The sequence below is a fragment of the Phaseolus vulgaris genome, chromosome 7 (genome assembly GCF_000499845.2).
Source record: "Phaseolus vulgaris cultivar G19833 chromosome 7, P. vulgaris v2.0, whole genome shotgun sequence".
NCBI lineage: Eukaryota > Viridiplantae > Streptophyta > Magnoliopsida > Fabales > Fabaceae > Phaseolus > Phaseolus vulgaris.
In genome coordinates, this window is record NC_023753.2 from 25,133,899 (window position 1) to 25,160,792 (window position 26,894).

A 26,894-nucleotide genomic window follows, 5' to 3' on the forward strand; every position below is an offset into this window, starting at 1 on the left:
GAATCCACTAAGTAATCAAAACCAGATTACATACACACACCACCAAAGAAGTGACCTTGATCCCCTAAAGAATCACACTTCTTTTGGCTCAGCACACACACCAAGAATGTTGATCTTGACAACCTCAAAAGCACACAACCCTTCTTGGCTTTACAACACCAGAATGTACAACGTATTCAGAACAAATTACACTTGTTACAGAATGAACTGAAATCAATACAGATGTAATCCTATTCCACTATTTCTTGATAAACCAAAGCTCAAAGGTGAAAACTCAAATCTTGAAAGCAATCTCTGAAAAACTCAAATCTATTTTATATCTTAATTGTTTGTTATAAAACTTAACCAAACTATTTATAGCTTCAAAGAATGGTCCAAGAATTTAAAGCAGGAGCATTGTTATAAAATCATTTAAAGCTCACTTAACTAATAAAATAGTTTCAGTTAGGATTTTCAAACAAACAATCGATTGAAAGAGCGAATCAATCGATTGTTTTGGTTTGACAGCAAGACAACCAACCAAAACAGTTTTCAACCTTTTCTAAAACACCTAAGTGTAAAACAATCGGTTGTTTCGACAAAACAATAGGTTGTTTTTCAGTTAGTTTGAAAAACACTTTAAACTTAAAAGATTTGAAAACACTTAAGTTTAGATTCAACAAAGAGTGGATTACAAAGATAAACTACCCAGATCCTACTCTAAAACACAACAACAACTTCAAGCAACTTCAGCCTTCCATCAAAGGCTAGGATTTGGATTCTTCAAAGCTTTTGATCACATTTGATTCAACAAAAGGTTCGTAACTGCACTTTACAAAATGCTTAAAGATATATTCTCTTAACTGAATAACTAGAATATTATTGGGTCACCTCGTTAAAAATCCCTTATAAGGGAAAAAAGTGTCCCCTAAAAATTGTGTACAATGCAACAGCTTAATTGAAATAATTTAACTGAAATAAAGCTTAAGGTTAGCTGTGTTCCACGTACGAGGGATCGCTCCACCTTCTAATATCTCGAGCCTGTATGCTCCATTCCCAAGGGCCTTTGTCACTCTGAAGGGACCAGTTCACTTGGGAGACAACTTGTTCTCTAACTGGTACGGGTGGGCCTTCCACATCACCAGGTCGGAGGCCTAGAACTGTCGAGGTCTTAGCTTGGAGTTGTACTTCTACTCCACCGTTCTCTTCAAAGCCTCAGCTCTGATTCTTGCTTCCTCCCTCACTTCATCCAGTAGGTTCAGGTTCACCTTTCTTTCTTCACTAGACTTTTCTTCCACGAAGTTCTAGAAACGCGACGAGTTCTCCTGGATCTCTACAGGAATCATTGCATCTGAGTCATACACCAAGCTAAAGGGTGTTTCTTTGGTAGTGGACTGGGGAGTAGTGTGGTAACCATACACAATCCTAGGAACCTCCTTTGCTCAGGTCCATTTGTCCTTCTCCAGCCTTCTCTTTAGACATCTGAGCAGAACTCGGTTGGCGAACTCGACCTGCTCGTTTGTCTGGGGGTGTTCGACTGATGTGAGCACCTGCTTTATCCCCATCTCCGTACATAGCTTGCCTAACTGTTGGCTTGCAAACTGGGTGTCATTGTCAGACACCAACCGTTTTGGGATTCCAAAGCGGCATACTATGTTTTTCCACATAAAGTGTTGGATCTTGTGGGTTGTGATATGCGCCACTGGCTTAGCCTCTATCCACTTTGTGAAGTATTCTATGGCTACCACGAGGTACATCATCTGCCGCACCACTAAAGGGAAAGGTCCTAGAATGTCGATCCCCCAACTATGAAACGGCCATGGGATATAGATCGATCTGAGTTCTTCTGGAGGCGCTTTGTTCCAGTCAACATGTTGTTGGCACTGCTTGCACCGCTGTGCATACTGTTCCGTCCGGTTGACTGGGACGTCTTCGTGCGCGACCTCCATCGTCAGCTAGGACTCCTTCCCACTGGTTACCTGTGGATTCCTGCAAAAAAGAGGACAAAGGGGCGCCCTAGCGGCCGTTTGCACTCCGACGCTCAAGTCAGCCGGCAAGAAACACCAAAACTGTGCACCTCCGTATCTGAGCACCGCGTATGGCACTCCGAAGGTGGTAAAAGAACTGTGTATTGTGTGTATATTCTCGCTCTGGCAAACAACCTCTTTTCCAGTCCCTTGTGCGTAGCCCTACGACTTCGAGCAAGCAACTGGAGTGTATTCTGGGAAAATTTGCCAAAACGTCCAACCCCGTTTCCAACATTCTCAGCGCTATTTAAACTACCCAAGCATTTAAAGCACCTTAAAGCGCTTTTAATCACAAATGTAACGCACTCAATCAGCGTGTCTAATTAGAAAACGTAGCGCATTTAAGACGTTGAAACGCTTGGGAGCCTTTATAGTACCTTGAACGCTCGAAACAGAAACTGTACTAAATGACTTTAATTACCTGGTACCTGACTAAAGGGTGTTTCTATTCTGACATGGCTGTCGTACACGTGGAGGGCCTCACAACGCCATGACCCCATCTGGGGGCGTTTCGGCCCAGCTGGGGACGTTTCTACGTGTGAGTCCTCCTGCCTGGGAGTGCTACTGCGTAAGGGGTGACTTTTTGGGTGCCAACTCATGCCCCCAATCATCTAGTCACTCACTTTGAGAGCGTATCTGCCTTCCTCTCGTACCCTGCACCTGGCTACCCTAGGCGTGACCCTCCCCCTGAGTCGTATCTGTCCCAAAGGTGTCTCTGGGCGGCAGGGGTACTTCACGAGTCAGGCTGCCCTACACTGGTGCTATCACTATGGCCTCGAAGCCACCTTTTCCTTCTCTTTATCACTACCCCGCATTATCGGGACCTGAGGCCTTCCCACGGCGTCGCTCCCTCCATGGTTTTTCCTACCCACAGGTATCAGGGAACCACATTCTGATTGCCTTGACTTAATGATATTTGATCGTGGCGACGCCCTGGTTGGGCGACGCCTTCACCTAGGCGACGCCTTGCCTTGGCGACGCTTCCTCTTGGCGACGCTGGCACTTGGCGTCTCTTCACCTAGGCGACGCCTTGTGTTGACTTTGACTCCAGGCGTTGACTTTGACCTTGACTTGTCAACGCCAGGATAGGGGACGGTACACAAGATATGGCGGAGTCGAAGCCGGAACAGGAATGCATGCAGGCGGATCTCGAAGCCTCGCATGAGAGGAATGAAGAGCTCCACCGCGTAAATGAGGAGTTGCGTCATGGCCTGAGAAATGATCGGGGGCGACATGGACATGACGAGATGGAGAACCATTCCCCACCAAGGGAGTTTTCCACTCCCTTCTCGCAGGAGATTCTAGATGCAGTGATCCCGAACACGTTCGCGGGGCCCAAGGTGATCTTCACCGGGATGGAGGACCCAGAGACGCACCTTGCTGCATTTCACACACAGATGGTCCTGGTAGGCGGTTCTGACGCTGCCAAGTTCAAGCTCTTTATGAGCACCCTGACTGGGATGGCTATGGACTGGTTCATCAGCCTCCTGGACGGTCATATCACATCTTTCCGCCAATTGTCACGATTGTTCAGGGAACAATACTTAGCAAACAAGGCCCCGCCGCCGGTCTCCTACGATTTGTTTGATGTGAAGCAGTATCAAGGGAGACCCTGAAGGAATACATCAATCGCTTCGGGGCCCAGGTCGTGAAGGTTGGTACGACAGAGGAGCCTATGATCGTGTACGCGTTCGTGAAAGGCGTATGCCCCGGTCCTTTTGGAAAATCCATCATTCGCAACCGCCCTAGGACTTTCGCTGAGCTACAGCGTCGGGCGGTAGAACATATTGCTTCTGAAGAGGAGGTGTGCGTGAAGCGCACCAGCGTCGTACCCTCACGCCCGAGGGGACCGGCGCGAGCTCAACCCGTCAGGGTCAATGAGACCACAACGGGAAGAAAGAAGCCAGATGCGAGACGCCCCTACGAGGCCAGAAAGCCCCAGCCCCGGGGTCCAGCGGGAGGCGATCGCCCGGGCAGAGAAAGAGCGAGACCGGCGAGGTACAACTTTGTGGTGGAGCTGAAGGACCTGATCGCCGTGCCTAATATAGCTGAGAGGCTGAGGCGACCGGCGAAAAGTAACAAGGTGTTAGGGCCTCGCAAAGACTCTTGGTGCGAGTTCCACGAGGCTTTCGGGCACCACATTGATAACTGCCTGTCGTTGGGTTACCAGCTAGATGAGCTGGTGAGAACTGGGTTTTTGAAGGATTATGTCGCGGAGCCCACAACGACCCCCACCTTGCCGCCGCCGGCGGAAGAACCAGCACACGAGACGCCGGTTCTCGGCGAGGTTCATACCATAGCTGGAGGTTTTTCCGGCGGGGGACCCACCGCCTCCCAGCGAAAGAAATACGCGAGGGGGGTCAACTCGATTGAAGAAAGGATCTCGGGTGAGCCGTGGGTGTCGGACCTCGTATTCACGAGAGGGGACCTCCGAGACGTGGTGCCGCACGACAATGACCCCGTTGTCATTTCGGTAGTCACAACGGGAAGAAAGGTGCACCGAGTTCTTGTCGACCAGGGAAGTTCGGCGGACGTCATGTTCTTGTCGACATTTAATAAGTTACGGTTGTCCCCCGACCTGTTGAGGCCCTACACGGGGTGCCTGTATGGGTTTGCAGATAACCAGGTGGAAGTCCGAGGTTACCTGGAGTTGAGGACTACGTTCACGGATGGAGAGGCCTCGCGTACCGAAAGCATCCGGTACCTGGTCGTGAACGCCACCTCCGCCTACAATATTTTGCTGGGCAGGCCGGCGTTAAACCGTTTGAACGCGGTGTCCTCCACACGCCACATGAAGATGAAGCTGCCGGACCTTAGTGGCAAGGTGATAGTCATCAAGTCAGACCAGGAGGAGGCAAGGAAATGCTATGAGAACAGCCTGAAAACGAAGAGAGGCGTGTTCATGGTATATGAACGTCCGCCGAGCGCGGACACGACGATGATTGAGGCGACGCCTGCTGGGTCGACGCCTAATGAGGCCATACCGGCGAGGGCGACGCCCGAAGCAGATGCACCCATGGAGGAAGGCCCTGACGACGCGGCGCCCGTGAAAGAGGCGGCGCCCGTCGAGGATGATAGCAGGGAACAGCCAGCGGCTAACGCCGTAGAGAGGGAGATTGGCGGCAAGACATTCAAGTTAGGAAGTTTGCTGAGCCCGGAAGAACAGGAAGGGGTGGCAGAAGTGATTTCGCGCCACCTGGATGCCTTCGCATGGTCCGCCTCGGATATGCTCGGTATCGACCTTGATTTCCTGTGTCACCACCTCAGCATGGATGCCACGGTCCGCCCCGTGCGCCAGAGAAGGAGAAAGTTCAATGAGGAGCGACAGCAGGTGGTGAAGGACGAAACGCAGAAGCTGTTGAGGGCTGGCCACATCAGGGAGATTCAATACCCTGAGTGGCTTGCCAATGTTGTCTTGGTGAAAAAGGCGAATGGAAAGTGGAGGATGTGCGTGGACTTCACAGACTTGAAAAAGGCGTGCCCAAAGGACTCGTACCCGCTGCCCAGCATCGACGCCTTGGTGGACAGTGCGTCCGGCAGCAAGGTGCTGAGTTTCCTGGACGCCTTCTCAGGATACAACCAGATCAAGATGCACCCGAGAGATGAGAACAAAACTGCATTCATGACCGAGACCTGCAGTTACTGCTATAAAGTGATGCCTTTTGGGCTAAAAAACGCGGGCGCCATGTACCAAAGGTTAATGGACAAGGTCCTGGCGCCGATGCTCGGGAGGAATGTGTACGCCTATGTAGACGACATGGTGGTGGCGTCGCAGGATAGGGCACAGCACATGGCGGATTTGGAGGAGTTGTTCGTCACAATATCCAAGTACCGCCTCAAGTTAAACCCTGAGAAGTGTGTTTTCGGGGTAGAGGCCGGTAAGTTCTTTGGTTTTATGCTCACAGAGAGGGGGATAGAGGCGAACCCCGAAAAATGCGCGGCGATTATCGCCATGCGAAGCCCGACGTCGGTAAAGGAAGTGCAACAGCTGACAGGGCGGATGGCGGCGCTCTCAAGGTTTGTTTCTGCCGGGGGAGAGAAGGGGCATCCATATTTCCAGTGCCTCAAGAGAAACAGTCGCTTTGCATGGACTGATGAATGCGAAGCGGCTTTCATTAAGTTAAAGGAGTACCTGGCGACGCCACCGGTCCTCTGCAAACCGGTAACAGGCGTGCCCCTCCGGTTATATTTTACTGTAACGGAGCGGGCTATCAGCTCTGTGTTAGTCCAGGAGCAGGACCAAAGTCAAAAGCCCATCTATTTTGTAAGCAAGGCATTACAAGGAGCTGAGACGAGATACCAAGCGCTGGAGAAGGCAGGGCTAGCGGTAGTGTTTTCTGCCAGGAGGCTCCGTCATTATTTCCACAGCTTCACGGTGGTGGTGATAACAAACCTCCCTATACAGAAGGTGCTGCAGAAACCCGACGTGGCGGGAAGAATGGTGCGCTGGGCGGTGGAACTGTCAGAATTCGACATCCAGTATGAGCCTAGAGGATGCATCAAAGGGCAGGTATACGCAGATTTTATAGCGGAACTTTCGCCCGGAGGTGAGCAAGAGGTGGAAGTGGGCTCGTAGTGGCTGCTCTCGGTTGATGGCTCTTCCAACCAACAAGGGAGCGGTGCGGGAATAGTCTTGGAGGGACCCAACGGCATACTGATTGAGCAAGCTCTGCGTTTCGCCTTTAAGGCAAGTAACAATCAGGCGGAGTATGAAGCCCTAATAGCAGGAATGCTCCTGGCCAAGGAGATGGACACGCAGAACCTCCTAGTGAAAAGCGACTCCCAGCTGATTACGGGGCAGGTGTCGGGTGAGTTCCAGGCGAAGGACCCACAGATGGCGGCATATCTGAAATACGTCCAGTTGTTGAAGGGAGCATTCAACGCTCTTGAGCTGATACATGTCCCAAGGGAGCAGAATGCCAGAGCTGACCTGCTTGCAAAGCTGGCCAGCTCAGGCAAGGGGGGTAGACAGAGGACAGTGATCCAAGAGACTCTCAAAGCTCCGCGTAGATTCGTGGAAGACAACAGGGTGGATGTCCTACAGATTTATACAACAAGGGGAAGGCCGAGGAGTCATTGCTCTTTGACCCAAGATACGCAGAGGGTGCCCCGCATCAGCACGTACGCGGATGTGCCCGAGGGAGAGCAAATGCAGGTATGTGTTTTAACCGAGGGAGACACCTGGATGACGCCCTACAAGCGATACCTGGCGGATGGGGCTCTCCCAGTGGAGCCTGAAGAGGGTAAGAAGGTCAAAAGAAATGCCGCAAGATATACTTTGGTGGATGGGGTGTTGTTCAGGCATGGTTTCACTCACCCTATCCTAACGTGCGTAAGTGGCGACGAGTGCACCAGGATAATGGCGGAGCTACACGAAGGCATCTGCGGGAGCCACGTAGGGGGAACGTCCCTAGCCTCCAAGGTAATACGCGCAGGTTTCTTCTGGCCAACAGTAAAAGAGGACTGCGCGCGACACGCTCAGCGTTGCAGGGAATGCCAAAAGCACGCCGACTGGCACAAGGCGCCGCCAGAAGAATTGCGATCCATATACAGCCCGTGGCCTTTCCATACATGGGGAATCGACATCCTGGGCCCGTTCCCACTGGCAATCAGGCAGATGAAGTATTTGATCATTGCCATCGAATACTTCACCAAGTGGATAGAGGTAGAGCTCGTAGCACAGATCACTGCGCACGAGGTACAACATTTTGTGTGGAAGAACATTGTGTGCCGCTTTGGCGTACCTAGGCGCTTGATATCCGATAACGGGACCCAGTTTGCCAGTCAGCAGTTGAGAAATCTGTGCGCTGAGGTAGGAATCAAACAAGTGTTCGCATCGGTCGAACACCCCCAGACCAACGGGCAAGTGGAGTCAGCAAACAGAGTTCTGCTGAGGGGGTTAAAGAGAAGGTTAGAGAAAGCCAAAGGGGCGTGGGCGGAAGAGGTACCAAGGATCGTATGGGCATACCACACCACGCCCCAATCCTCTACCATGGAGACACCTTTCAGTTTCGTGTACGGGTCGGACGCGATGATTTCGGTAGAAATACATGAAAGCTCACCACGTTTTCAAAACTTTGTGGTAGAGGAATCCAATGAAGAAAGGCGGGTAAACCTGGATCTACTAGACGAGGCCAGGGAAGAAGCCAGAATAAAAGCTGAAGCGATGAAGAGAAGAGTAGAGCGGCAATATAGCTCTAAGGTAAAGCCGCGACAGTTTCAGATCGGCGACCTAGTGATGAGGAAGGCCCACCCATACGAACTGGAGAATAAGCTGTCTCCCAAGTGGACCGGACCCTTCAGAGTCACTGAGGCTAAGGGCAACGGTTCGTACAGCCTAGAGACCTTGGGTGGAGGTCCTATCCCGCGCAGTTGGAATGCAGCCAACTTAAAATTTTATTTTAGTTGACTTATGAAAGCAGCCATGTAACAATTTAGTTGAAGGGGACACTCTTTTTCCCTCTCGGGGGTTTTTTAATGAGGTCACCCGAATAAAAGAAAAATAAAGTTTAAGGAAAAGTCGTGCCTTGGTTTTCAGCCTTTACTTTTCTCTGTTTAAAGTAGTGTGAGGCATCGCCAAGTCAAGGCGTCGCCTAGGTGAAGGCGTCGCCAAGAGAGAAGACGTCGCCCAAAGAAAAGGCGTCGCTAAGAAGACAGGTGTGGCCTGAGTACAGGCGCCGTTGAGGAACATCAAGAAGGAAAAGCGCACAATATACGAAACGTATGCAAAGTAAAGCGGCGTTGCAAAAAATCAAGTATGGTATAGAAAAGTTGATGTTACAGGCAATGTTCGGTACAAATGGGCGTAAGGCGGTTAGGGCCAATATTACAACTCATGCAAAACACAAACGAGCCACTTCTCAGTGGCCATCGGAGTCAGCACTGGAGGAAGACGAAGCCTTGATCCCAGCCCGCAGAGCTCGGGTGAGTCGTGTCCTCCTCTCTCGGTTTATTTTCGAACCTGCACCAAGGGAGATAAATGTGTCAGAGACATCATGAAGCAAGACATGCACAGATAGAAAGCAATAAAGGCCGAAGTTCCTAGGGCAGTGACTCTTACATATGTACTTTTTGAGAGTTCCAGCGTTGAACTCCAAGCTGATCAAGGTGGCGGAGTCGAAACTTCCCGCCTCAGCAAGAATCCGGCAAGCCACCTGGTCATTCGGAGCCAGCTTCTTGAAGGGTTCGGTTTTGAGAACCCTCGCCTCCCTCACCCAATACAGTGGAAAACCATCCAGGGCGTTGGGAACGAGGTCAGTGCAACAGATCTTGAAGAACCGGCCTTTCCACCCGGTGAATGAGTTTTGGAAGGGTGTTAGGAGAACTCTCCCGGGAACGTTACTGAGAGTTACCTAGAGGTTGTGCCTTTGCCTCTTCACCTCAAAGAAGTGAAGAAAGAGGTCAACCGAGGGCGCACAACCCAGAAACCCGAAGAGGATGTCAAAGGCTTTGACAAAGGCCCAGCTGTTGGGGTATAACTGGGCCGGAGCAACATGGATCTCCGTCAGCAGTTCCTTCTCGAATCGGGAGAAGGGCAGGCGCACGCCGATGGTCTTGAAAACCACCTGGTAAAAGTAGAAGAAGGGGACCCCTTCGTTGGCCCGATCGTCTCCACATACTGGCTCCCCTAGAGTGCAAGGGAGCACAGCAATGTCGTCATCATGCCTCCTCGCGAAGGCACGGTGATCATAGGAGCATGAATCTCCTTTGTGTTCCCTTATGGCCCTGGTGGCGAGTAAGCATGAGCATTCGTCAAGAAGCTCACACGAAGCCCAAGGGTACAGGTCCTTGGGATTGACCCTGAGGGAGGTAGCATGAGAGGACATTCTTTAACAAGATTAGGGATCGTCGAAGGCGTATGGCCCGCCGGTAATGCAAGAGTCGAGCGATGGTGGGAGCGAACGCTGGAAGAGCCCTTCGCGAGAGGAGAAAGGGTGCAAGAAGAAAGGGTGCAAGAAGAAAGGGTGCAAGAAGAGAGAGTGTAAGTAGGTTATGAAGAGTGCAGAAATGATGAGAACAGTTTCAGAGTTTGAAGAGTTAAATAAAGCGGTTAGAGCACCAAACGACGCAAGTAGAAGTATTGCAGTTAGAGCATTGAACGACGCGAATGGATGCACCGCACGATCGGGCCACGTGGCAGAAGATGGAAGGGTGGCCCTGGCATCCCTGGTTAAACTCAAAACGCCAGCGAATCACTGGCAGGGCGTTCCCCGATACCTATGGGAAGGAAAGACCGTGGAGGGAACGACCCCCCCCCCCCAAAGCACTTGGCGTTTCAGACACCCGAGGACGATACGGCGCTGCTGTAGCAGGCCTCTCCTTAGGCGTGGGCGTCGGGCGTTAAGGATCAAGGAAAGGACCGTTTGGGTGTTAGAGACACCCCGTGGACGATACGGCTCCATTAGGTGAGCCTCTCCATGGGCGTGGGCATTGGCGCGTGACCTTTCCCGGGCATACAATGCCGCCCAACGAAGTGAAAGAAGCGAGTATAATACAAGCAAACAACCGAAGCACGCGAAGGCAAAGGATGAGAATAAAATCACACAGGCAGAATTTTATGTCGCGAGGACACGAAAGTAATCATACAAAATCCCAGAGTTGTAGCAAGAGTGCAGACGATTCAAAGAATTACAAGTTTATCAAAGAAAGTTAAAACAAGTGTAACGGAATGGACTGATGATCGAGGGTGGCGGCTCAATCGTCTATCTCCAGAGGCACGACCTTTCCGTCAACAATGTGGTGAGTGGAATCGAAGCTGGAAATGTCGATCCCCGGGTTCATGCAGACTGCTTGAGCCAGAGCTTCCTGGAATCCCTCCTCGAAAGTGCCCGCCATCTCCTGGATGAGGGTCTTTTTGTCCTTCTCAAGTTCTCCAATGACGGTGTCCCCGGAGGCCACCTGCTTCTCCAAAGCCTCCTTCTCCACGCGAAGTCGGTTGACCTCGACTTGCAGTTTGTCGTAGTCCGCCCGGAGAAGGCCCATAGCTTGGGTCTGGGACGCCCTTTCCCCTTCCATCCGCTCCATTGCGCCAGTTTGTTCACAGCAGCGGGCCTTCAAGTCCTTTTGAACTTTTTCGTAAGCTTCGACTATTTTTGAAGGCCTCGTCACCTGAACTTTGAGGGCGACTTCCCGAGCATAGAAGTCGGTCTGGAGCTCCAACGCCTCTGCCAGTTGTCCCTCAACCTCTGCTTTGGACTCTTGCACCTGCTTCAGGGAGGTCTGGTAAGCTTCGTTCTGGCGTCCCAGAGTTTTCTTTTCCTCCTCCAGGGCAGTTACCCTTGTTTCCAAGGCCTGAAGGGTTTGAGCTTGCAGGACAGCATTTCTGGCCTGGGCGCGCCATTCAAGGGCCACCGCCAAGAAGGCCCCCAAGTAGAAAGGCATGCCCTCCATCCTGTCGGTGCCCTCTGGCATAGTTCAGCCACTGAAGCCCCTCATAAGATGCATGATTGGAGGAGGGATCGCGATGAGATCGGGGGCGGCAGCGACGGGAGCAGGGGAAGCAGAGACTCCTACCGGTGGCGGGGGCGGGGCAGACTCAGCGCCTTCGCCCTTTACGAAGTTGTGCCATAATGCGCCTGCACTACTCACCACTTTCGAATACCAGGATAGGGTGAGTGAACCCATGCCTGAACAACTTTCTATCGATCAAGGTATACTTGCTCGAATTTTTCTTGATTTTTCTAGCCTCTGTAGGCTCCAGCGGGAGTATCCCATCAGCTAAGTAATGTTTGTAGGGTGTCATCAAGGTTTCGCCATCTTCGACTAGGCAAACCTACAACGACTTCTCCTCAGAAATCGGGTACGTGCTTATTCTGGGCGTCTTTAATGTCTCATGAGTCAACGACCGATGATTCCTCTTCACCCCTTCCGAAGTGTTGATCTGTTGGACTTCTGCTGCATTATGTGTGGCAGTTAGAGGTGTCCTCAGGGTCTCCTGAATGACTGTTCTCTGTCTGCCCCCTTGCCTGAACTGGCGAGCTTTGCCAGCAAGTCAGCTCGGGCATTCTGTAATCTAGGCACGTGCACTAACTCGAACACCTTAAACGTCTCCCTCAAAATCTGGACGTACTCTAGGTATGCGGCAATCTGAGGATCCTTAGCCTGGTATTCTCCTGTGACCTGACTTGTGACTAACAAGGAGACACTCTTTGCCAGCAAACCTTTCGCACCCATCTCCTTAGCCAACAACATTCTAGCGATCAGGGCCTCATACTCTGCTTGGTTGTTACTTACTTTCAAAGCGAACAGCAGGGCCTGCTCAATCAATAACCCATTTTGGCCCTTCCAAGATGACGCCAGCCCCACTACCCTGTTGGTTGGAAGAACCGTCTACAGAGAGTACCCATATGAAACATTCTCCTTCTTGGTGCGTGGCTACCGAGGAGAGCTCTACCACGAATCTAGACAGAGCGGCCATGCGCTCTGTCAACTGTTACACCTCCTTTATTGAGATCGAGCTCCTCATTCCCATGATCGCAGCGCACTTCTCAGGATTCGCCTCTATGTCATGTTCGGAGAGTAGGAAACCCAAGAACTTGGCTGCTTTTACCCGTAACACACACTTGTCAGGGTTCAGCTTCAACCTGTACTTAGCTATTGTGGTGAATAGCTCTTCTAAATCTGCTACATGTTGCTTCCTCTGCTGGGAGGTGACCACCATGTCACCCACATATGCTTGGACATTTCGCCCTATCATGGGTGCTAGTACTCTGTCAATCAGCCTTTGGTAAGTCGCACCTGCTTTCTTAAGCCCAAAGGGCATCACCTTATAACAATAACAAGACAGCTTTGTCATGAACGTTGTCTTGCACTCGTCCCTAGGGTGCATCCTGATCTACAATCGGATGCACTGTCTACTAAGGCATCAATACTGGGCAGCGGGTAGAAGTACATGCCTTGTTGAGGTCTGTGAAGTCGATGCACATTTTCCACTTTCCACTAGCCTTCTTCACCAACACCACGTTCACCAGCTACTCAAGGTACTGAATTTCCCTGATGTGGCAAGTGCTTAACAGCTTTTGTGTCTCTTCTTTGACGACCTGACGCCTCTCGTCATTGAACTTTCTTCTCCTCTGGCGAACAGGTCGGACCTGGGGGTCCATGGACGATGACACAAGATGTCAGGATCTATGCCAGGCATGTCTGGGGCAGACCATGCAAAAGCATCCAGGTGTCGCGCTATGACTTCGGCGATTTGGTCCTGTGCCTAGGGATTTGACAAGCTTGAAGTTCTTCCAACCGATCTCCCTCTCCAACACGTCTTCCACTGGTTCGGGCCGTCTCTCCCGAGCGATCTCTACTCGGGTAACCCCTTCTTCCCTTGGAGGCTGGGTGGTGACAACGAACACTCCTCTCTTCGTCTTGAGGCTATTCTCGTAACACTTCTTAGCCTCCTTCTGATCAGATTTGATAGTGATCACCCTCCCCTCCAGGGAAGGTAGCTTCATCTTCATGTGCCTCGTAGAGGCTATCGCTCCAATCCTATTTAAAGCAGGTCTACCCAAGAGTATGTTATAAGCTGATGGAGCGTGAACAACAAGATACCTGACGTTTGCAGTGCGTGAAGTTGTGCCATTTGTGAAGGTCGTCCTTAGCTCTATGTGTCCACGCACTTCTACCTGGTCTCTAGCGAAACCATAAAAGCAACCGATATAAGGTCTCAACTAGTCTAGAGACAACTACAGCTTATTGAAGGTCAACTACAACATCACATCGGCCGAACTTCCCTGGTCCACAAGGACGCGATGCACCCTCCTTCCTATTGTCAATATCGAAATCACCATCGGATCATTGTCATGTGGAACGACATCCTGGCGGTCGGCCTTGGTGAAGACGAGGTCAACATCGGGAGTCTGATATGCCTCCTGTACCTCTATTGCCATCACCTCTCGCGAATACTTCTTCCGCTGGGAGGCAGTGCATCCTCCTCCTAAGAACCCTATGGAGATGGTGTTTATGTCACCATGAATGGGCACCTCGTGCCTCTGATCGCCTCCCAGGTCTGCTGATGCTTGAGCCTCCTGCAGCTCTAGGACGTAGTCCATCAAGAAACCTCTCTTCACTAGCTCGTCCAACTGGTACCCCAGTGCCAAGCAGTGTATGGCGTGGCCATAGGCTTGGTGGAATTCGCACTAAGCGTTCTTGCTCGGCCCCAACCTTTTGTCAGTCTTTGGGGGTGTCTTCAACCTTTCCGCTATGTTAGGAATAGCGATCATCTCCTTCAACTCTACTCGAAAACTATTCCTGGGGGCGTGTCCTCCCTTGTGCGCCCCCTAGTCTGAGGCTTCCTGTGCTCGTAGGGTTGCTAGTTCCCCGGGGCCTTCTTCTCTGTCGTCGCCTCATGCACCCTCATGGGTTGAGGTTGACCCGTTGCTCGAGGTAGGATGGGGCCAACGCTACTGCGCTTCTCTGTGACCCGATCTTCCGCGACGATGTACGCCATAGCCCGACGCCTGATCTCGCAGAACGTCTTCGGGCAATATCTAATCAATGAGTCACTGAAGGGCCCTGGTAGCACCCCTTTGGTGAAGGTGTGCACTGTCATGGCTTCATCTTTGGTATTCAGCCTCACCACTTGGACCCGAAACCTGTTTAAGAACTATTTCAAGGACTCTCCCTAGTATTGCTTTATGTTAAAGATATCGTAAGAGATTGGAGGGGGAGCCCTGTTGACAAGGTACTGTTCTCTAAACAATGTTGAGAATTGGTCGAAGGAAGTAATGTGTCTGTCAGGGAGACTGACGAATCATTACAATGCTGCGCCTGCCAAGGTTCTCATAAATAGTTTGCAGTACACAACATCAGAACCTCTTGAAAGCATCATCTGGGTGTGGAACGTTGTGAGGTGAGCATCTGGGTCCTCTACAGCTGTGAAGGTGACCTTTGGGCCCATGGAAGTGGTTGATATCACAGCGTCCATGATTGCCTGAGAGAACGGCATGGGGCGTACCCTAGGTGGTATGGGTGGGGCACGCTCATCCGCTGCGCGCTCCCCAGCCTGTTGCAAACTCCTGCGCAGTTCCTCATTGGTTCTGCGCAGCTCTTTGTTGCTTGCCTATGACACGGTTAGGTCAACCTAGAAACGATCTTGGTCGACCCTGGACACCGCAACCGCCTGCGTAAGGGCACGTATTGTCTCCATCATTTGTTGTGGACTAACGTTCTCCCCTCCTTCGGCCGCGGCTGATTCTTGCCTCGTACTTCTCATATTGCTGGTAAACTCTTAACACGTTTCTGAGTGGGACTTAGTGTTATCGTGTCCCACGGTGGGCGCCCAATGTTCTCGCCGGTTGACTTGATTTCCGGTTGACTCGAACGATAATCTCTGGCCCGCCTGATGGAGATCAAGTTCAAGACCAAATGGAGCCCAATACTCAAGGACAAGAAGAGGAAGAGGCTCAAGTGCTAGACACTCAAGGAGTTGGTAGCCCACCTCAAAGGCTTACAAGAAGTCAATTAAAAAGCATTAGGAAACAATTTGTTTTCTCTTTTTGTAATATCTTTGTTTGAAGGTGCTTAGAGGGAAACATAAGAAACCTCTTTTGTAAAAGCATCTTTAGGTCTTTAGTTTAGGAAAATAGTAGGAAGCTTGGGGGGTGTGAGCTTAGTAGAGGGTGTAGGCGTAATAGGGAGGTGCCAAACTAAGAGAGGAAGTCACACCTTCCTCATGCTCTAGGATTGGCGCCACTTTTATGTCATTTGGGGGGAATTTTGAATTTAATTAGCTTTTCATTTCAGCACCTCTTAGGCTATAAATAAAGGTGCTTACCTTGTAAAATTCAGATTGGAAACTAGTAATAAAGAAACTCTACTCAATTTGAGAGAGAATTTGTGAGAGCTTGCTTCTCCTTCACCTTGTCTTATCTTGAGTGCATTTGGTTCTCTCAAGTGGCGGCACTAGCTCACTCATCTTGGAGTCTTCATCCTCTAAGTGGCGTGATCATCAAACCAAAGCATCCATCTCCATAAGTTCTTCTTTCTTTCATCTCCATATTCATATGAAATTCCTAAAACATGTTTAGCTTCCTTTTTGGTTCGGCATTTCAGCCTATTTTCCAGTTTTGCTTCGGTTCTTAGTTCATTGGTTGTTTAAGTTGTTTCTTCTTCAATTCTAGTTTAATTGTTCGGTTAATTTCTATTCTTGATCCTTTTATTCGGTGCCTTTTGCTTTTAAACACATTTTGTTCGGTTCAATTGGCAATAGATGGCTCCTCCATATGAGTTTGGTGTTTGGTGCAAGTCTAGGTGAGTTCTTGAAACATAGAACCTTGATCCAATTCTATTATAAGTGCCTAAGCTATCTCCAACTCAAGTGGAGTCCATAGAATGTCAAAGAATCATCTCTTCTTTGCTATTGGATTCATATCATGTGGTATCTAGAGTTTAGGTGTGTTCTTGTTTAATTTTGAGTTGTGTTGCACTTTAATTCAAAAGTTCTATAATTCTTGTTGTTTACATTTCTGTTTTTAGGCTTATTTTGAGTTTTATTGTTGTTTTCTTATTTGTGCCTATCATATCATGATGACCTTGATTTTTCTCTTATCTATCAAGAGTGTCTTAAAGGAGGACACAAAGACTTTTTTATACAAGATGGCTTTCTTTTCAAAGGAAAACGTCTTTGTGTTCCCCAATGCTCAATTAGATTATCTCTTCTTAGAGAAGCACATGAGGGAGGATTAATGGGTCACTTTGGGGTTGCTAAAACTTTGGATGTGTTGCATGAACATTTCTATTGGCCTCATATGCATAAACATGTTCATAGTTTGTGTGATAAATGCATAGCTTGCTGCAAGGCTAAATCTAGGATGCATCCCCATGGTCTATATACTCCTCTCCCTATCCCTTCAATGCCTTGGGTTGACATCTCTATGGATTTCATCTTAGGATTACCCAAGACATCAAAGGGAAAGGATTCCATTTTTGTGGTAGTGGATCGTTTTTCAAAGATGGCTCACTTTATTCCTTGCCACAAAGTGGATGATGCATGTCATATTGCAAACCTCTTCTTTCAAAAAGTGGTTCGTTTGCATGGGATTCATAGAACTATTGTGTCTGATAGAGATCCAAAGTTCTTGAGTCACTTTTGGAAGACCTTGTGGGGTAATGATCCTGCCTGTTGACCGGAACGCTGGAGAATGCCTCGTCAAAGGATCGACGTGCGCACCGCTTCTCACCTCCGTTCCTTTCCGGGATCTACTTCAAGAACCTGCAAAGAAACAACACGGCGCCGCTGCGGCCGATCGCACTCCGACGCTCAAGTCAGTGACGGTATCACCAAAAACTAAGAACAAGAACCGTGCAAAGCCTCTCTCACAGTCAGCTCTAACTCGCAAGCGTAAAGTGTATGAACTGAACGTGCGTACCTCAGAACGTCTGTTAAGAACTCTTATATACCTGGTGGCTTTCTCTCTCCTGGCAGTTACAGACTTGGACACGTGGCTCGCATCCAACGGTACACGTGCCATCATCTGGAGGCTCCCTGACTTGGCGCTGCTTCTACTCTCATTTTGGCTAAGTTACTTATGCATGGTACTGCCCAGTGCATAGCTAACTTAGGAGTGCGATCTCTACTGGAACTTAGGAGTGCCACAGTGCATACACCTTCCCTGTGGTCTCGCCGGCCGCCTTCATAATCTGCTTCTCCTTCATCTTCGGCGATGTGCTTGTTCTGGCGACTACACGTGCCTCCCGACTTCCTCCCTACCTGCCAACCTGGCGCCTTGTCAACACGCCTACACTGTAGCAGGATGCCACGTCATCATACCCGTCCACCAGGGCGGTACAGGTAAGCTTGGTACTAAGCTTTTATTTTCTACCACTTGTCACCCACAAACGGATGGTCAAACCGAAGTGGTCAATAGAACTTTAGGTCAACTATTGAGATACTTCATTTCCGGGAATCCTAGAGTGTGGGAGAATTTACTACCCCATGTTGAGTTTGCATATAACCGTGTAGTAAATTCTACCACCTCACATTCTCCTTTCGAGGTTATCTATGGATTTAACCCCTTAACACCTCTTGATCTTCTTCCTATTCCCATTCTTGGAGATGTCTTGTGCAAAGATGGGGATTGAAAGGCTTCTTTTGTGAAAAGTTTGCATAAAGACATCAAGATGAGAATTGAGAAGAAGGTTGGCAAGTATGCTGAACTTGCCAATAAAAGGAGAAAAGCATTGTTGTTTGAGGAAGGTGATTGGGTTTGGCTTCATTTGAGGAAGGATCGCTTTCCTACTCAAAGAAAGTCCAAACTAATGCCTCGTGGTGATGGACCTTTCCAAGTCCTCAAGAGGATTAATGACAATGCTTATGAGTTAGATATGCCTGATACATACCTTGGTAGTCATACATTTAATATCAGTGATCTAACTCCTTTTTCTGTAGGTCTCCAGAATTCGTGGTCGAATTCTCTCCAACTCGGGGAGTATGATGGAGATCAAGTTCAAGACCAAATGGAGCCCAATACTCAAGGACAAGAAGAGGAAGAGGCTCAAGTGCTAGACGCTCAAGGAGTTGGTAGCCCACCTCAAAGGCTTACAAGAAGTCAATTTAAAGCATTAGGAAACAATGGAAGGTTGTTTTCTCTTTTTGTAATATCTTTGTTTGAAGGTGCTTAGAGGGAAACATAAGAAACCTCTTTTGTAAAAGCATCTTTAGGTCTTTAGTTTAGGAAAATAGTAGGAAGCTTGGGGGGTGTGAGCTTAGTAGAGGGTGTAGGCGTAATAGGGAGGTGCCAAACTAAGAGAGGAAGTCACACCTTCCTCATGCTCTAGGATTGTCGCCACTTTTATGTCATTTTGGGGGAATTTTGAATTTAATTAGCTTTTCATTTCAGCACCTCTTAGGCTATAAATAAAGGTGCTTACCTTGTAAAATTCAGATTGGAAATTAGTAATAAAGAAACTCTACTCAATTTGAGAGAGAATTTGTGAGAGCTTGCTTCTCCTTCACCTTGTCTTATCTTGAGTGCATTTGGTTCTCTCAAGTGGCGGCACTAGCTCACTCATCTTGGAGTCTTCATCCTCTAAGTGGCGTGATCATCAAACCAAAGCATCCATCTCCATAAGTTCTTCTTTCTTTCATCTCCATATTCATATGAAATTCCTAAAACATGTTTAGCTTCCTTTTTGGTTCGGCATTTCAGCCTATTTTCCAGTTTTGCTTCGGTTCTTAGTTCATTGGTTGTGTAAGTTGTTTCTTCTTCAATTCTAGTTTAATTGTTCGGTTAATTTCTATTCTTGGTCCTTTTATTCGGTGCCTTTTGCTTTTAAACACATTTTGTTCGATTCAATTGGCAATAGATGGCTCCTCCATATGAGTTTGGTGTTTGGTGCAAGTCTTGGTGAGTTCTTGAAACATAGAACCTTGATCCAATTCTATTATAAGTGCCTAAGCTATCTCCAACTCAAGTGGAGTCCATAGAATGTCAAAGAATCATCTCTTCTTTGCTATTGGATTCATATCATGTGGTATCTAGAGTTTAGGTGTGTTCTTGTTTAATTTTGAGTTGTGTTGCACTTTAATTCAAGAGTTCTATAATTCTTGTTGTTTACATTTCTGTTTTTAGGCTTATTTTGAGTTTTATTGTTGTTTTCTTATTTGTGCCTATCATATCATGATGACCTTGATTTTTCTCCTATCTATCAAGAGTGTCTTAAAGGAGGACACAAAGACTTTTTTATACAAGATGGCTTTCTTTTCAAAGGAAAACGTCTTTGTGTTCCCCAATGCTCAATTAGATTATCTCTTCTTAGAGAAGCACACGAGGGAGGATTAATGGGTCACTTTGGGGTTGCTAAAACTTTGGATGTGTTGCATGAACATTTCTATTGGCCTCATATGCGTAAACATGTTCATAGTTTGTGTGATAAATGCATAGCTTGCTGCAAGGCTAAATCTAGGATGCATCCCCATGGTCTATATACTCCTCTCCCTATCCCTTCAATGCCTTGGGTTGACATCTCTATGGATTTCATCTTAGGATTACCCAAGACATCAAAGGGAAAGGATTCCATTTTTGTGGTAGTGGATCGTTTTTCAAAGATGGCTCACTTTATTCCTTGCCACAAAGTGGATGATGCATGTCATATTGCAAACCTCTTCTTTCAAAAAGTGGTTCGTTTGCATGGGATTCATAGATCTATTGTGTCTGATAGGGATCCAAAGTTCTTGAGTCACTTTTGGAAGACCTTGTGGGGTAAGCTTGGTACTAAGCTTTTATTTTCTACCACTTGTCACCCACAAACGGATGGTCAAACCGAAGTGATCAATAGAACTTTAGGTCAACTATTGAGATACTTATTTTCCGGGAATCCTAGAGTGTGGGAGAATTTACTACCCCATGTTGAGTTTGCATATAACCGTGTAGTAAATTCTACCACCTCACATTCTCCTTTCGAGGTTATCTATGGATTTAACCCCTTAACACCTCTTGATCTTCTTCCTATTCCCATTCTTGGAGATGTCTTGTGCAAAGATGGGGATTGAAAGGCTTCTTTTGTGAAAAGTTTGCATAAAGACATCAAGATGAGAATTGAGAAGAAGGTTGGCAAGTATGCTGAACTTGCCAATAAAAGGAGAAAAGCATTGTTGTTTGAGGAAGGTGATTGGGTTTGGCTTCATTTGAGGAAGGATCGCTTTCCTACTCAAAGAAAGTCCAAACTAATGCCTCGTGGTGATGGACCTTTCCAAGTCCTCAAGAGGATTAATGACAATGCTTATGAGTTAGATATGCCTGATACATACCTTGGTAGTCATACATTTAATATCAGTGATCTAACTCCTTTTTCTGTAGGTCTCCAGAATTCGTGGTCGAATTCTCTCCAACTCGGGGAGTATGATGGAGATCAAGTTCAAGACCAAATGGAGCCCAATACTCAAGGACAAGAAGAGGAAGAGGCTCAAGTGCTAGACGCTCAAGGAATTGGTAGCCCACCTCAAAGGCTTACAAAAAGTCAATTCAAAGCATTAGGAAACAATGGAAGGTTGTTTTCTCTTTTTGTAATATCTTTGTTTGAAGGTGCTTAGAGGGAAACATAAGAAACCTCTTTTGTAAAAGCATCTTTAGGTCTTTAGTTTAGGAAAATAGTAGGAAGCTTGGGGGGTGTGAGCTTAGTAGAGGGTGTAGGCGTAATAGGGAGGTGCCAAACTAAGAGAGGAAGTCACACCTTCCTCATGCTCTAGGATTGGCGCCACTTTTATGTCATTTGGGGGGAATTTTGAATTTAATTAGCTTTTCATTTCAGCACCTCTTAGGCTATAAATAAAGGTGCTTACCTTGTAAAATTCAGATTGGAAATTAGTAATAAAGAAACTCTACTCAATTTGAGAGAGAATTTGTGAGAGCTTGCTTCTCCTTCACCTTGTCTTATCTTGAGTGCATTTGGTTCTCTCAAGTGGCGGCACTAGCTCACTCATCTTGGAGTCTTCATCCTCTAAGTGGCGTGATCATCAAACCAAAGCATCCATCTCCATAAGTTCTTCTTTTTTTCATCTCTATATTCATATGAAATTCCTAAAACATGTTTAGCTTCCTTTTTGGTTCGGCATTTCAGCCTATTTTCCAGTTTTGCTTCGGTTCTTAGTTCATTGGTTGTTTATAGTTGTTTCTTCTTCAATTCTAGTTTAATTGTTCGGTGCATTTCTATTCTTGATCATTTTATTCGGTGCCTTTTTCTTTTAAACACATTTTGTTCGGTTCAATTGGCAATAGATGGCTCCTCCATATGAGTTTGGTGTTTGGTGCAAGTCTTGGGTAGTTCTTGAAACATAGAACCTTGATCCAATTCTATTATAAGTGCCTAAGCTATCTCCAACTCAAGTTGAGTCCATAGAATGTCAAAGAATCATCTCTTCTTTGCTATTGGATTCATATCACCGCCTATCTCCACCTGTGAATCAGTCTTCCTTTTGTTGAAGAACTTCTGACCTGCAAAGACAAAAGGGCGCCTTGGCGGTTATTTGCACTCCGATGCTGAAGTAAGTACTGGGGCAAAGAAACAGTAAGTGTATAAAGTAGTTTCAGTCTTAGAAACGGTGTAGCTTGCAAGGGTTCTTACCACCCTTTATATAGGTTGTAACTAGGGTTACTTCTGTTCTGCTACCCATATCTAGGGTTCTTGGGAGAATGTCCTTGCGCCGCTATTACACAATCTTAGCGTAATCTAACAGTATGGCCGCCAAGGTACCAACTCATGCACCAATGTTGCGGGGCCATCTGTTCTATGGGTGCGCTAAGTATTCACGTGTCATGGATGCGGTCTACCCTTGGAAACCCTAACCCTAACGGGTCTCAGTGCCTCCAAGGAACATTTACTTGTGCCATACCCGAATGTACCATACACACTCCATGCATGATCCTCTCATGACTTGGGTATTTCTTTATATCTAGGTGTTTAACTGGTATCAGATATGATTTTTGGGGCCCACCTTACAAAACCCACCATTAGTATCAGACACCGATGTCCGATGTCTGATGTCTTTCCCTGGCACCGATGTTTGAGGTGTTTCTCTTGCGTCGATGATCGAGGACTGGTCGGTACACCTGTTCTTTGAAAAAATTGAAAGTTGAGACCTTTCCTCAGAAACACGAAGAACAGAAAAGAAGATAACAAACAGAAAACCAAGAACATCAAAATAACTGCAGAAAACACAAAATATCTAAAAAAAAAATGATTAAATAATTACCTGTTCTTTGAAAAAATTAAAAGTTGAGACCTTTTGTCAGAAACATGAAGAACAGAGAATGGAAAAATGAAAATGAATGATAAAAGGCTAACTGTACCGCCCTGGTGGTCGGGTATGATGACGTGGCACCCTGCTACAGTGTAGGCGTGTTGACAAGGCGCCAGGTTGGCAGTTAGGAAGGAAGTCGGGAGGCACGTGTAGTCGCCGATTGTTAAGTTGGCGTGTTCCGATTTCCAGCTTACTAGAAGAGGTGATCGCCAGGTTGAAGATGGAGTCGCCAGATATAGACCCAGGCGACCAAGTAGTCGGAGATCGCCAGAACAAGCACATCGCCGAAGATGAGGGAGAAGCAGATTATGAAGGCGGCCGGCGAGACCACAGGGAAGGTGTATGAAGGCCCTAACTCGCCAGTTTCAGTAGAGATCGCACTCCCAAGTTAGCTATGCACTGGGCAGTACCATGCATAAGTAACTTAGCCAAAATGAGAGCAGAAGCAGCGCCAAGTCAGGGAGCCTCCAGATGATGGCACGTGTACAGTTGGATGCAAGCCACGTGTCCAGGTCTGTAACTGCCAGGAAAGAGAAAACAACCAGGTATATAAGAGTTCTTAACAGACTTTCTGAGGTACGCACGTTCAGTTCATACACTTTACGCTTGCGAGTGATAGAGCTGATTGAGAAGAGAGGATTTGCACGGTTCTCGTTCTTAGTATTTGGTGATACCGTCACTGACTTGAGCGCCGGAGTGCGATCGGCCGCAGCGTCGCCGTGTCGTTTCTTTGCAGGTTCTTGAAGTAGATCCCGGAGAGGAACGAAGGTGAGAAGCGGTGCGCACGTCGATCCTTTGATGAGGCATTCTCCAGCGTTCCGGTCAACAGGCAGGATCATCAGGCGCCCACCGTGGGGCCGTGTAAAACTTGCTCCCATCCACAGCGCAAGTTTGCAGGTTTTCGAGGTTTTCAGCGTGGTTGTGTGCTGGTGCAACCGTCGTTTGCAGTTTCTTTGAGTTTCGTCCGGTGAGATTGCGTTTTGAACCGTTCGTTCGGTTATTTGATCGGTGGAGTAGGGTTTTCTGCTGTTTACGCGTAATCTGTTCGGTGGAAGTTCGAGTTCTTTCGTTTGTTTGGTTGTTCGCGGGGAAACGTTGGTTTCTGGTGAAGTTGTGGTTTTCTTCGAAGGTTTTCGGTGTTCTTGAGTTCTTGCGCAGTTTCTTGAGTTTTCTCCGATTGATCACTGATTCGATCGTGGTTGAAGTGTTGTTCGCTGCATTTCTGTGGTTCGCTGAAGTTAATGAAAAAAATGAGAAGCAATCGTTCCAGTCCCGTGGCGCCTGTCGCTGCTGAAGGCGACGCCGCCATGACCATGGCGCAGATTGCAGAAATGATGCGCTCGTTGCAGGCAACCGTGGAAGCCTCGCGCGTAGAGCAGGCAAGGATACATGAGGACCTGGTCGCCTCTCGCGCCAGGAACGAGGAGCTCAGCAAGGTAACTGAGGAGCTGCGTCGAGCTCTTCAGAAGCAGCAGGGACGTTCTTCCGCTGAAGAGGTGGCACCGTCGACGCCACCTCGTGTTTTCCCAATGCCTTTTGTTCAGGCGATTACTGACACGCCTATTCCCACGAGCGTGTTTCCGGTTAAGGCTGTTTTTACCGGCGTGGAGGATCCAGAGGCTCATCTGACCACGTTCCACACGCAGATGATGCTGTCGGGAGGGTCAGACGCCGTCTACTGCAAGATGTTCGTGAGCACGCTCCAGGGAACGGCGATGGAGTGGTTTGTGAGCCTGCCTAATGGCCACATAACCAATTTTCAACAATTCTCGAAAATCTTTGTCGAGCAGTACATTGTGAATAAGGCACCGCCCAGGGTGTCCTATGATCTGTTTGATATAAGGCAGTACCATGGGGAGTCCCTCAGAGACTACCTCAATCGCTTCGGGGCGCAGATGGTCAGATCGCCGGCCAAGGATGAAGAAATGCTGGTCTATGCCTTCAAGAAGGGCGTGCAGCCAGGGCCATTCTGCGAGGCCTTGATCAGGGCTCATCCAGCGACGTTTGCTGAAGTCAGGCGACTTGCGGTGGCCCACATCGCCGACGAGAGTGAAGTCGCCGAGAAGAGAGGCAGCGTGGCTCCCGCCAGGCCACGCGCCCAGACCAGGATCCAGCCACAGAGGGTGCTGGAAACGGCAGCGGTGGCCAGAAAAGACCAAAGGACTCGCTATCCTTACGATAGGAGAAATAAGGGAAGAAGCCAAGCGCGCCAACAACCAGCACGCCGGGAATACAATCGCCCGCCTAAGCACAAATTCGTCATGGGACTAGCGGACCTGATCGCTATGCCTAACATATCTGCTAGGTTGAAGGCGCCTGAGAAGGTGGGCGACAAGGTGCTGGGGTCAAAGCCGGACGCCTGGTGCGAGTTCCACCAGTGTTTTGGCCACAACCTGGACTCGTGTCTGTCTTTAGGATACCAGCTCGACGATCTGGTTAAGAGCGGGTTCCTAAATGACTATCTGCTGGATAGAAGGACGGGGGGAACGTCGAGTTCCCAGCCAGCAGGTGGGGAAGCCCAGCAACACGAGATGCCTATCCATGGGGAGATCCACACCATTGCAGGGGGTTTCTCAGGTGGTGGATGCACCGCATCGCAGAGGAAAAAGTATGTGCGATCGGTGATGGCAGTGGACATGTTTGAAGATCAGTCGCCGGAAGTGGACATTACGTTCACAGAGCAGGATCTTCGGGACGTTGTGCCTCATGACAACGATCCCATAGTTATTTCGTTGATCACGGCGGGAAGGAAGGTCCACAGAGTTCTGGTGGACCAAGGAAGCTCGGCAGACGTGATGTTCTGGCCGACTTTCACGCAGCTGGAATTGCCCCTTGACCAGCTAAGGCCCTATGGAGGGTGCTTGTATGGGTTCGCTGGTGACCAGGTGGAGGTCAGGGGGTACATTGAGCTGAGAACCACGTTTACAGATGAGGCTGGGTCGAGGACGGAGAAAATCAAGTACCTCATCGTAAACACCCCTTCAGCATATAACATCCTGTTGGGAAGGCCCACTCTTAACAGGATAGGCGCCATTCCGTCGACACGGCACATGAAGGTGAAGTTGCCGTCCATGGAAGGGGTGGTGATCACGATCAAGTCTGATCAGAAAGAAGCGAAAAGGTGCTATGAGAATAGCCTGAAAAACAAAAGATCAGTGAGTTATGTAACAACCACCCCACCTCCCGGTGTGAAGCCCAGACCGCCGGTAACAGAGGAGGCCGCCGCAAGGGATGTAGAGATGGTAGACGCTGAGCTGGGGGAGAGGAATGCTGGCCTGGAGGAGGAAGAGGCGCGGAATCGCCCCGAGGAAGCAAGGGAACAGGGAATCGCCAGGGCGGTGATCGCCAGAGAATCCAAGCCCAAACCCGTCGAGCAGTGGCTCGAGAAGGAGATCGGAGGGAAAATCTTCAAGCTCGGAAGATCTCTGGAGGTCGATCTCCAGGACCAGATCGCCAAGGTGATTGAGCGGCATCTGGACGCGTTTGCTTGGTCCGCTTCGGACATGTCCGGGATCGATCCCGACTTCTTGTGCCATCATCTGGCGATGGACAACATGGTGAGACCGGTGCGACAAAGGAGAAGAAAATTCAACGAGGAGAGGAGGCAGGCGATCAGGGACGAAACCCAGAAACTCCTCGCTGCAGGCCACATCAGGGAAGTCCAGTACCCTGAATGGTTGGCAAATGTCGTACTGGTGAAGAAGAGTAACGGGAAATGGCGCATGTGCGTCGATTTCACCGATCTGAATAAAGCTTGCCCAAAGGATTCGTATCCTTTACCAAGCATTGATGCCCTGGTTGATAGTGCTGCAGGGTGCAAGCTGCTGAGTTTCCTGGATGCCTTCTCGGGCTATAATCAGATCAAGATGCATCCCATGGATGAAGAAAAGACAGCCTTCATGACGGAGAGGTCGTGCTACTGCTATAAGGTGATGCCGTTTGGGCTGAAGAACGCGGGGGCCACGTACCAGAGGGTGATGGATCGGGTACTTGCACCGATGCTGGGAAGGAACGTGCAAGCCTACGTCGATGACATGGTCGTGACCTCGCAGGAGAAAGGCAAGCATGTTGCGGACTTGGAAGAATTGTTCACGACGATCGCCAAGTTCAAGTTAAAGCTCAACCCGGAGAAATGCATTTTCGGCGTGGAGGCTGGA